The 13,441-nt window shown below is 31.7% G+C and overlaps 1 long non-coding RNA gene across 1 annotated transcript; it reads left to right on the top strand.

The window, feature by feature from the left end:
• Positions 1 to 4,511: 4,511 nt before the first annotated feature.
• Positions 4,512 to 7,907, top strand: LOC126881459 (uncharacterized). The gene is made up of 2 exons (XR_007696862.1): positions 4,512 to 4,613; positions 7,579 to 7,907. It is a non-coding gene; the product is annotated as an uncharacterized LOC126881459 (long non-coding RNA).
• The last annotated feature ends 5,534 nt before the right edge of the window (positions 7,908 to 13,441 follow it).

Raw genomic sequence — 13,441 nt, 5'->3', positions numbered from 1 at the left:
TTTTTTTAAATTTGGAATTGATTTTTTATCCATATTTTTTAAATATTAAGTAAAGCTAAAGTATATCTTTTATCTAAATAATTAATTATCTCAATAATCATCAGCTGCATAAGCCATTTTTCATCGAACTTAAGTATACACCTTTTGCAACGAATATGAACGATTTAATTAAATTAAGCTCCTTTTCAGCTTTATATCAGCTTTTATAAAGTTGCTGATTAAAAGTACTTACAAAAGTTCTGGACAAGCACTATTTCAGCCCAGAATATAACTGAATAGAGAAGGTTGAATAATGTATTATGAACTGACTTAAATAGCGCTTCCCCAGCCTCTTGTTCAGTTTTTTTTACATTATTGATCAAAAGTAGACAAAAATTCTGCAGCAGCGCTAGTTCAGCTTAGCATTCAGCTGAATAAGAAATGCTGAATACTATAATACAAAGTGCCTTAAATAGCGCTTCTCCAGTCTAATATTCAGCTTAAGTCAATTGGCTGCAAAAGGGCTTACAAATAACCTGAAGCAGTGTTTGTTCGACATATTAAACAGCAAAATAGCTTAAACAGCCTTTGTCACTTTTATGCGACTACTAATCAGCTGCAGTACTCAGTATTTAGCTTGACCAGCTATTATATGTTTGTTGGGTAGACTGATAGTGAAAACACAGATTTTAAAATTTTAACAAACTGCAATTGTGACGCCACTTTGACGTACTTCCGGAGTTTGCTCAAACTGTTTAATCAAATTATTTAATAGTGAGAACACGACTTAACGCTCGGTTTCATAATCAGATAAAGTGAACTTTAAATTTTAAGTTGGTACCTTTATCAATAGCTAAGGCCATGATACTATAAATAAAGGCTAAGGCTAATAAATAAATGGCTAAGGCTACGCCGAGGCCGGCGTAGCTAAGCGGTAGTGTGCTTGGCTCGCGTGCCGGTGGTCCGGAGTTCAAATCCTACCGCCGGCAAGAACAACTAGACATTTTTAAAATTTTTATAGGCCCCAGGTCGACTCAGCCTGAATAAAATGAGTACCTTGGGTAAAACCAGGGGTAATAATAGGCGGTTGAAGCGTGGCACGCTGTTGAAGGTGGTTGAAGGTGTTACCTTCCTTGTATACCGTAGGCCCTAGATATTCGCTCTGAGCGTTAACAAAGTGTCAAAACAAAATCGACCGACCTGCTCATGGTGGCGGTTTTTTGAAATTTTATCAGGACGCTTTGTGTATGTTTAAATGAGACATTTAAAAAAAATTCCTTGTCACGCTAGTGATATTATGTATTAATATAAACAGAAAATAAAAACGCACTTAATCTGATATAAATTCTTCTAGTTCCAATATTGATTATCAGTTTGATTTTGTATACATAACCTCACTATCGCAGTTTATGTCAATAAATCTTTATTAACGAAAAAGAAAATATTTTTGTTGCACTATAAATTACAGTATAAATTAATAACTAATGAATTCTAACAATTGTATTCGGTTATTATCACTACAAAATAAAATATTCAAGTTTAACAAAATAATCCCATAAGACTCAATGTTAAAACGTCCTGACAAAATCTGACAGTGTGTCACGTGACTGTAAGTAGAGGGGAGACGCACGGAGCCAATAGCAGACTACCCTGCTATACTCCCAAAGCCACGTGAGCGGTATAAAACGGGAGACTATTCATATTACCTTTATCAATACAATAATTCATATGGGTAAATGTCAACGTTAAAGTGAACTTTAGTTGATGTTTAACACTTTAAAATTGACATTTACCCATAGGGCTTTTCATCGATTGGCATTTGTTTCGAGCTTCTGTCAGATGTTGTATAATCTGTGTACAATATTAATATACACGGATTATACAACATAAGACAGAAGCTCGAAACAAATGACTGTGAATGAAAAGCCCCATATGATAAGGTTACCAACTTAAAATTTAAAGTCCACTTTAACTGATTATGAAACCGCACGTAAGGAGGAAGATCTCTATACCTACTCTATACATTGAATCTCATCAGATATCAAATGCGTTATTAGTTGTATAGAAAGTGTCTAAATAATGTGCTCCTTGTTCAAGAATATCTCTATTTTTGACAATATCGAAAATTAATATACGGAAAATATGTTTATAAATAAAAATAAGTTTAAAATATTGTTTATTTATTAGGTATAATAAAAAGTGTTTTTCAACATTTACTCTGCGATAAAGTTTAAAATTCAAAACCTTCCAATGATTGACAGACGCCTAAAAAGACTTTGGCCAGAAGCAGAAGACCAAGCTGCTAGGTCAATTCCAGAGAGTCGTCAATGGACGACACCTGCCACAAGCCAAGAATTTATAAAATATTCAGTGATGAGCGCGCTAATAACGGGCAAAATAACGTAAAAGAGAGAAAAGATAACACGTTGTGAAATAAAAAGAGATGACACTAGTAGAGATGTAAAATTATCAATAGGAAGCTATATACTTAAATTTATATTACATAGTTTCTCACCTTTAGACGTCTGTGACAGGAGAATTTTATAAAATTGTGTAACAGTGGCACTTGTCATACTCCTTTCATACTAAAATTGTCTAAAGATGGTGAAGTATGTAATGTAATGTAAATTTATAGGTTCCTATCGATAGTTTAACACCTCTGCTAGTTTCAACTCTTTTATTACACAACGTGTTATGTTTTCAATCTTTTGCGTTATCATGCGTAAGCAAGGTTTGATAATTGAATTGAGTTGAAACTAGTTTCTATAATAAGAACATTCTTGCTGAATAGGTATACAGTATGATGAGTGCACTAAGAACAGGCAAAATAACGCAAAAGACGGAAAACATAATACGTTGAGAGGTAAAAAGAGATGAAACTAGTAGAGGCGGGAAATTATCAATAGACATCTATAAATTTACATTATATTCATAGTTTCTCACCTTAAGACGTATCGGATGAGTTTGGCGACGTATAGGAGTCAAACTGTGGCAGGAAAATTTTATAAATTCTGTCATAATTTGACTCCGATACGTAGCCAAACTATCAATATAAGGTAAATTTCTAGGTTTTTATATATAATTTCCCACCTCTACTGGTTTCATATCTATTTATTTCACAACGTAATATGTTTTCCGTTATTTTGCCAGTTATTAATGTACTCATCACCGTATATTTTTACCACCAAACTCTGAACAATGTTATCTCGTTCAAATATTTTAATCTGTTTGTCCTTTGTCCAGTGTATGTTATTTGTATCGTTAATTTTAAGTAAATGTCTTCATTCTGGGAAGGTATACTTAGATCGAAAGTATGCTTGGGCAAGATAATATTAATAAATAACTATGCTCAATATTTGCATTTTATTTTTAAAAATAAAAAAATATACCTATATATAGGTGCATATTTGCCTTTAATCGGTTTAATAAATACATATATTATATATTCGATAGTTAATTTGCAAGTAAGGGGCTTATTGTTAAAATGTTAATAAATGGTGAACTTATATCTAATATGGAAAAAACATTAATCGAAGCCATCGAGATAAACTTCTAAATATTTACATTTATATGTAATATTTCAACCAAGTTCGTTGATTTAAATAAATATTGAAACTCAGGCAACACTGCTGATGGTAACAACAATTTGCATTAGAAGTAATTTTTTTCTCTCTCTGTTAATAGTTCTATCCCTTCTACTGGAGTATTATGAATGTACAAGTTGGCTAACTTGATAGACAGCTGATTATACAGTGTTGCCTTGTTGCCTAAGTTTCAGTATATATCGTTAAACCAATTATAATTTACTATTTTATTTGGCTATCAGCCACAATTTAAGTGTGAAATTAAATTTATTTGGCGTTTTATCCTAAGTTGCCATAAGAAAATAGCTTCAGAACAATACAGTATAAAATTGTTTGAAATAAGTTACGTTTTTAAGTAAATATTTATAAATAATATGTAATAATTCATCTCGATGGCTTCCATTAACGTTAGTAGGTATAACTCAGCATTTATTAACATTGTAATAATAAGCAGCTTACTTTGAAATTAACTATTGAACTTGTTATTTGAAAATTATCAATACAATTCTGATTGAAAACAAACATATTCTGTAACAAGTTGCTTATTTTGGAAGCTAGCTTATTTTCTGGGTTGCAAATTGCAATGCAATTATCAAACCTCGCTACCGTATCAGCGATTTAAAGGACGAATCCTGCTTTGTTTTATTTCTTATATTCAATCTTTTATATTTTGAAACAAGGTGGATAACAGAAAACAAACGTAATTTTTAAAATGTGGTTGCATTAAAAAACAACGTGTACTAATTATATAGGTATTTATGGACAAACTAGGGATTCCAAAAAGGTAATTTGCATGATAATAATGACGATTGGGTACGTAGATCTTATCAAACAAGAAAATACAGAACGATATTAAATATATAGATAGAGTGAGATCGACAGAGAGAATAAGTCTTCTTAACAGACCTTAAGCTGCGACAGAAACATCCTGTTATGGCTGTTACTTTACTCATCTCATACTAATGGCACCAGTGGCGCACCCAGGGGGTGGTTTGGGTGTTAAAACCCCTCCCACCGGCCACCAGTACATACAAAGAATAGTAGGAAAATGTAACTTGTCTTTAACAAACATACAAAAAAATTGCTGTGTAATATGTAAAAAAAGTAGAAAGAGGCTTTTCATCGATTGTCATTTGTTTCGAGCTTCTGTCATGTGTCACATAATATTAATATATCTACGTCATACGTCTTTGGTTTGTATCATTGGCAATACCAATAACGTATGACGTAGATATATTAATATTATGTGACACATGACAGAAGCTCGAAACAAATGACTGAATGAAAGTCCCCATGAACGATCACATCAATCACTTATTTTGTATTTGCTGTCTTTTTCTATAAATAACAAACTTTTGTTATAGAAAAAGACAGCAAATACAAAATAAGTATTTAAGGTCAAATGTCTTCTTCTTTTTTTTTTTCTCAAAATGTCATTTTATGCGATTTTACATGATTTGGTGTTTATTTAAACAAATTTGCATTTTACATCGTAAAGTATCAATGAAAAAAAATATATTTTAGTAGAAGTAGAAGGGACTCAAAAATATCATTATATGGCATTATAACAAGTTATTTTGATGGAAAATCAGTTTTTGATCAAATTTTATAGTGTATAAAACGTTTAAATATCGTTTTTCTACAACCGTGTTAAAAATGCAATTTTTAGCACTCCATACGATCGTTATGCCACTTTAAGGCACTAGTGCTTTAAAATTTGTATGGCACTGCAGTTCGTATTGACCGTATAGGCAATTTTGATGTAATGTCAAAAAAATATAAAAATGTAAGTCAAGTTCAAGTAAAAGTTTTTGTGGATATTGCCCTGTAATTACGTTTGTAGAAAAAATATTGTGTGATATGCGTGTTAAAAAGTACATTTTTAAGGCACTCATGTGAATTGCAGAACTCGCTTCGCTCATTCTGAAAACTTTCACATGCGTGCCTTAAACGTGTACTTTTAACACTTATATCATAAATAACTATTTTTACATTTTCCTCCATTCCCAAAATACATTATAATCGATTTGGCTGAAAATATGCCCACAGATAGACTTTAAGTGGTTAGAATGATTTGAATTAGAAAAGAAAATAATCGTTTTCGTTTTGATTCAATTCGAGTCTCTTGCCATCCTCTGACACCGTGTTTCGGGGTCTCTACCCCTTATCAAAGAGGCTATGCAAGTAGACTGAACTGAATCAACTCGAAACGAAGAAGAACTGCATATATTAAAATATCTGCAGCAGAGTGTGGTTAGACTATCCTCTAACGGGGAATGACAAAATGAATAAAAATAAATTTCGACCAAGAGTCAGGATTCTGTTAACCGAGATACGATAGTACACTTCGCGTCAAAAAAAACTGGTACAACTCTTATAACCGAAAATCGTGTTTTTCAAGTTGTGTAAGTTGATCTTGTCACGAGTGTCATTCCAATTTCTAGGGCAAAGTTGCCAGTTCAACGAAAATATTATATCAAACTAGGTAAAAACGGGGCTGTGCGACAGACCGCATTTTTTAATACACTAAAAACTAAAACAATTGTAATTTTCCGTCATCTAAATTAAGTATCCATACATTGATTCGGTTTTTATTATAATTTATAAAAATATTTCAATTCAAAAATAATGATAGATAATAAATCTTGGCATGACTTTAAATTATTATGTTTAATGTCAAATCGAGAGGTGTGATTGGTTTCTCGTAAATTGTAGGACAAAACTGCATTAAGTTGTGTAGAATACATAAAACACACTGGAAAAATGAAAAATTTAATTTGAAATTAATACAAAATGAATAACTTTTACAGTGAACAAGTGTGTAATTTAAATATATGTATTACAATTATTCGAAATATACATTTTAAACGTTATTTTTTTGTATTTAGATTTAGTGCAATTGCGTTATCTGTGATGGCAACAACGAAGTGATTCACGAACAATAATTGTCAGTCTGAACACAGGTTTACATTGGGAAAAAAAGTGTACCAGTTTTATATGACGCGAAGTGTACCAAGCGACGCCGCTAGGAGGAGCATTGAATTACATTACAATACAAACTCAAAATACTCAAAAGTATAATTAGTCCAGTCGGGATAGCATTTGACCTTGCATGCCGAGCTGCTCAAAATTTTATTTTTCTTATCTTTAGGGGGTCAAAAGTAGTCTAAATTTAAAATCGCGAATGAATTCCTCCGTTACGTTAGCCACCATCTTGATTTTAAAGGAGAACCGTTTTTGTACAATATCTCCGCCATTTTTAACTTTTCCACAAAAATGGTAGAAACTGAAATTGTTAAAAATAAATCGTATTTACAATTATTACAATTTCTTTTTAAAAATTTTTGTCGTGAGGTCGATATTTTCTGAGTTAATTATACTTACAGTAACCGCCTATATTTTTGACCATGATATTGCATGTAACTTTTTTATTATTGTAATATAATTCAAATCCTTCTAACCACTTAAAGTCCTATGTTTTGGCTACCTGTGGGCAAATTTTCAGCCAAATCGATTATGATGTACAGTCGAACCCGCTTATTAGAATACCTCTTAAAGGAATATCCCGGTTTAAGGAATAGAAATTTGAGGTCCCGAAACATTTATAGTAGCAACCAATGATCGGTTATTAGAATATCCCGGTTATAGGAATACTTTTACTTGGCACAAAGGCTATTCCAATAAGCGGGTTTGACTGTATTTTGGAAATGAAGGAAAATGACGGTATTTTAACGTTTTCTACACTATAAAATTTGATCAAAAACCTGTTTTGAATCCAAATAACTTGTTACCTATACCTATAATGCCATATAAATGACATTTTTGAGTCCCTTGTATTAAAATAGTATGTTTTCCATTGATACTTTACGATAGAAAATGCAAATTTGTTTAAATAAATACAAAATCACTATAAAATCGCTTAAAATAACAATTTGAGAAAAGAAGAAGAAGACAATTCGACCTTAAATGTTTTATTTCTACATCTCTCAGATGCTATATATATACAAATTTTCAGACAAATCGGAGATCCAAAAGTTTTTTTGATCCAAAATTGAGTGATTTGAAATGGAATCACCCGTAATTATATGGTATAAGTTCTTGGCTTGTGGCAGGTGTCGTCCATTGACGATTGACGACTCTCTGGAATTGACCTAGCAGCTTGGTCTTCTGGCCAAAGTCTTTTTAGGCTTAGGAGTCTGTCAATCACTGGAGGGTTTTGAATTTTAAACTTTATCGCAGAGTAAATGTTGAAAAATACTTTTTATTGTACCTATTATATTATATAAACAATGAAATATTATTCTGGTCCAGATAATAAAAATATTATTTATAACAATTATTAAAGCTAATTGGCTGTCCCCATAGCCATAATTTCCACAAAAAGAAGAAGAAGAAAAAAAATAAAAAAAGTCCTACGTATTACTACACCCCTCCTCGAGGCACTTACGAAATTTTTTCAAAATTGCAAAATTTTTCATCAAGTTAATTATCGCGAAAAAGGATATAATGTGAGATTCTATCTAACGGCGCGACTACTCGCGGGTTAAGTACAGTAGTCTAGCTATATTTGTCTGTCGTGCGAGTGTGAGCGTATCTACCAAGAGGTGGGTTTAATGGAACGACAGTGACACAGAGGCGGCAGCCATCATATGCTAGAGAGAGAAAGCTAAGCGCCGGTAAAGAGAGATAAATAGACCACCGACCCGAACTTCTCCGCGTTAGGCTATTTTTCGGACCTGGCCTAATCTATTGTGTTATTATATCTATGGTGAGAACACGACTTTTAAAAATATTTCAAAATCAAAATTAGCCAAATCAATCCAGTCTTTCTCATAGTTATAAAATAAAAAAAAAAGTACGAGTCAGAAAACGTTGGTTGTCAAATAAAATTAGAGGATGCCAGAAAAAAATTGAGTGCAGCGACTGTAAAGGCAATTGATTGTATCCCCCGTCGCATGGCGAAGGAAAAAATCACCAGTTTTATATAATAGTATCATTGCTTAAAAAAAAGAAATTCCTTTTTAAAAAATGATAGTATAATTATTATAATATAATATAATATAATATAATATAATAATTATAATAGTATTATTAGGCAGGTATAAAAAACTCTAAGAGAAAAAGTAACTTTTAGACCTGACAACAATGCATATAATAAGACATATGTTTTAAGATGCTCAGTTGCCAATAGTGTGATCTGACTTAGTCTCCTTGGATTATATTAGTCCTAATATCCACAACAAAGAAATATATTACAATTCTTATTATCACGAATAATCTTTACATTCTCTAGATAGCAACAAATTTAACTATAACCGCTTTGTGTGATTATAATGTAAAAATCAATTCTGAGTTTTCTAGGTCAGAACTTATAATTTATTACTTATTCAAAATCGCGCAACACTGTAAGAAAAAGATTCGTTTGAAGAGTAAAAAGCTTGCAAGAATTTTGATGAGATCGAAGAGTGACTGTCCTTGAAAATTTTTCAAATAATTAATACAAAATTATCTGCTAATGACTAAACCCTGGAAATGTGTGTCCTTTCGTGAGCACTTTGTTAACTTTCAGATGGTATAAATATATTTCAGAAATACTAGCCGTAACATAGTAATTTAGCAAAACTCGGGAAGGCACTGATTTCACAGTAGGTTTAAAATTTTTACCGCGCTAAAGAACTGGGCTCCTGTTAGATATAAAATTTTTAATGGACTGCGCGTGCGTGGTAATGTTATTGCAACTTTAATAATTATTTTCAGTGCAAAAAAAGCCTGATCAATGTTCAAAATAGGTGATCATTGCTCAGCGCTTTATTTCCTATCGAATACAGTCATTTGTTTTAAAGATTTCGATCAATGAGGTGCCAACATCTTTTTTTTCGTCCTTGAATTTTCAACCCTTAATAAAAAATAAACTACAGGTGATCAAAATCTGAAACCTAGTGATCATTGCTGTACAAACCGTGAGCAAAAGGATGGTATTATTATTTTTACGAAATTCGATCAATGAGGTGCTAACATCTCATAACCCGCTTCTCCGCCAAGGTAAACGTCAAATTCTCTCAGAAAACGAAATCATTCTCGATAAGTGGAGTACGTTCCATCACCGAGGTATGACGTCACCCCAGTAGTCCTATACGAGAAATTAGAGAATTTAAATGGAGACCGAGGAAAAATAATTATAATAATAATTAAAGAGCTAATTTTGTAACGTGACCCTTACAATCCCCTTCTACTCGGGAAAAAAAATTTTATCCATAAAATTTTTTTTTCTAAACTTCAAAATATTAACAACTAAATTTACAATAGTCTAACAATCCACGTTGATTCGCAAGATTACCAATAAGAATAAACTAATGATCAGGAAAAATAAATAAATTACTCAAATTCATACTAAAATGTTACTATGTTACTCTCTGCTACCAAATATTAATATATTGCTTAAAAGTCAAAACAGAACTAAATATTGCACTAATATAAAGTTCATCATAATGCTAAGTGTCGAACTGGGCACCAAAACCAAAATTGAACTATCCATGGACATCAGATTTATAAAGGGTATATCCAAGGACGGAACAACCAGGAAAAGGTGTGAGCCAATTCGAACCATCACAAGTAAATATACCAAAGTGAAATTAAAAAAAAAATCAGTAACTAAAATAAGTAAAGAATTGAACACTTTATCCAAAACTGAACTAACAATGGACACCAGATTCATAATAGTATATCCAGAGAAGAACAATCAGGAAGATTTATGGAACAATTCTCACTAATGTCAAATAATACCAATAATAAACATACCAAAGGAATCCAAAACTCAATAACCAAAATAAATGTGGAATCGGACACTTAATCCAAAGTCGGACTATCAGTGGACACCAGATTCATAAAAGGCATATCCAAAGTAGAACGACCAGGCAAATTTATGGACCAATTCACACCAATACTAAACCACATAAACAGATCAGGTCTACGTACACCCACATCCGGTGATACGAACCTATCCAACCAAATACACAAAATAAATGAAGAATCGGACACTTATCCAGAATCGGACTATCAATGGACACCAGATTTATATAAGAGTATATCCAAAGAAGAACGATCAGGCAAATTTATGGACCAATTCTTACTAATACTAAATAAACTAAATTATTGGATCCAATGGTAACTAATACTGAACAAAATAAATAAATTAGGTCTACATACACCCTCATCCGGTAATATGAACCTATCTAAACTAAGTAATCCAAAATAAGTCAGAAAAAAAAATACTAACAGACTAAGTAACAGAGAGGTAACCAAACTAAATCAAAGGTAAGATAAATACCTAAAGTGTATTGACTAAAGTATTCTAGAAAATACATAACTTAATTCATGCTGGTATTCGTGAACTATAGCATGTTGCTACAACAGATGTATGAGAATAACCAGACTCAGATAAGGTACTAATATAAGAATAAGTAAGGAAGAAAACAGAATGAATGGTGAACTTACAAGGTCTATGGCACTATGATAAATAATAGGAAGAAAAAAAAATATGATAAGTGATAGGAAAAAAAATTGACGAGAACGAGCACAATTTTAAATAAAACTGCAAATTCATGCGTTCTCACATACGTGGAATTATTCAGGAAATATTCCAGAATCTGAATAGCAAAACTAATGCTTAAGGAAAGAAGTGGGAATATACTCAAATGAACAACTCATCTGTCTAAACACTCCAAATACTGACTTAACGAACCTACTATGTATAAGGATGGCCTAAGCATTGATTTATAAACAAGTGCGCAAGATATTTATCCATGTTTACTCATCAACTCAAAGTACAAACATACTATGAAGTAAAAGGCCTAATATGAACTAAATACTTCCCTATTAAATTGTAAAAAAAAACTGGAATACTTGGACTAATTACAGAAGAATGGTTAGGACATGCGACCATCATTTCCTAACAAGAAATATTATAATGGTAAAACGTCTGCTTACTCTGCCATGAAAGACATAGATTACGAAGTCAGTCAAACAGCAGTGATCAGTTGCTGAGAAACAACTTCGAACCCACGCATTCACAAATCAGAGCATTGACAGACTAATCATAAGCAGAAATATGAAAGACTCAAGAATTCATACATACTTACATCAACATTCCAAACTAATTCCAGAATCATAGTGTGTAGGATAGAAGGATATAAATTATTAAGTGTTTAAGATATTGGAGACAAATGTTAATAGAGTAACCCAATAACAAATTAAAAACCACATCTTTCGAATATGGCAAATTCAATAACAGTATATCAAAAATAATAAAAAAAATTAGTAAGTAATCAAATATTCAACATAATATAACGCATAACCTGAGATATGGTAGTGTAACATAGTTCCATCATAATATCCATATTAAACAAGAGTACTTGTATGAGCTTTCCTATCCAACTATATAAATACATAATAAGTTCCCAAGCAACCAAACGACGTTTTTATAACGTAGATAACACGTCATAAAAATGACCAAATGACGTGTTTCTATGACGTAGTACTGACGTTGAAAATCACGTGTATTTGTCTCATCGATTTGACGTCATAATGGTGACGATTTTAAAACGTAATCGTATCTACGTTTTTTTCACGTCGAGATCGTGACGATTTTCCAACGTCAAAAAGATGACGACCTTTATACGTCGATAAAATCACGTCTTTAATACTTTCAAAAAGTGACCTTTTTCAGATGTTTCAAAATAGTATAAAAAATAGGTAACAAGAAACCTATAGGCCTACTTCCCATGTGTCGAAGATATACTACCACTTGTTTAAGATCGCTTGTGCGCTAGAAGCAACATTGATTCTGCATGATTGTACCAGCCCTCACATTATAGAACTTTCACTAGTTATATATACCTACTTACTGTGTCAAAACTGAAACAACATATATATGAAACTAATAAATAATTTATTAACAAATTATCCAGCATACTTAATATCTTAATTTAACGCTGTCTTAATATCTTCATTTAACGCTTAATTAAAAACAAATAAACATAACCTCAAATAGTTGTCAAGAAGAATTACTGCATTAAACTAACTCACTGAGCAAAAACGCATAAACATCTCTTAATTAACACGTTTCTTCAACTAAATATCTAAATGAAAAGTCTTATTTTATCACACAAGATATAAACAGCATAAACAATAAATGAGAAATTTCTTATGAGTTATGAACATTTAGCGAAATTGTTGGAACATAACTAAACGAAATTGTTTTGAGTCAATACAAACAAGCAAGCTCCTCCCAATTTTGTGACGTCAGACTTACGCTGTCTGAAATTAAAACGTTTTTTAAACGTAATTTTAACGTCATTAATTTTACGTATTTAAAATCACCTACAAAAGACGTCTATATGACGTAATGTTCAAACACGTGTTACATTCAACCAAAAACTGACGTTTCCTCAACGTTATATGACGTCACTTGGTTGCCTGGGTTAACAACCCTACTAACTTAGGGGTTAGGTGTGCAAAACTAAACAAAAATACAAGTGAAGTTATTATTAATTGTGTAATCCTACTGACAGGATCAGCAATCAACAATATTGACTCATACTAATAATTAAAATGCATCATGTATAATACCAAAAAAAAATAAACTCATACATAAAGTACTACATAATATTTAAACCAATAAGTAATAAATTCATAAATAAAGTCATCAACAACAAAGCCAAAGATGAAATCAAGCAATGTATGTAGGTACCTGCATTATCAGATGGAAAAAAAAATTAGACTAAAATTTCTAACCATACTAAAGATTGAGTTAAGCTAAAGACAAACAGAAGAAGAGATTAGCTTGAACAACACTGTTAAGGTAATCTTCTTCTGAAGAT

Source organism: Diabrotica virgifera, chromosome 3 (genome assembly GCF_917563875.1).
Source record: "Diabrotica virgifera virgifera chromosome 3, PGI_DIABVI_V3a".
Taxonomy (NCBI): domain Eukaryota; kingdom Metazoa; phylum Arthropoda; class Insecta; order Coleoptera; family Chrysomelidae; genus Diabrotica; species Diabrotica virgifera.
Note: the sequence above shows the minus strand (reverse complement) of the source record. Positions and strands in the feature narration are given on the sequence as shown.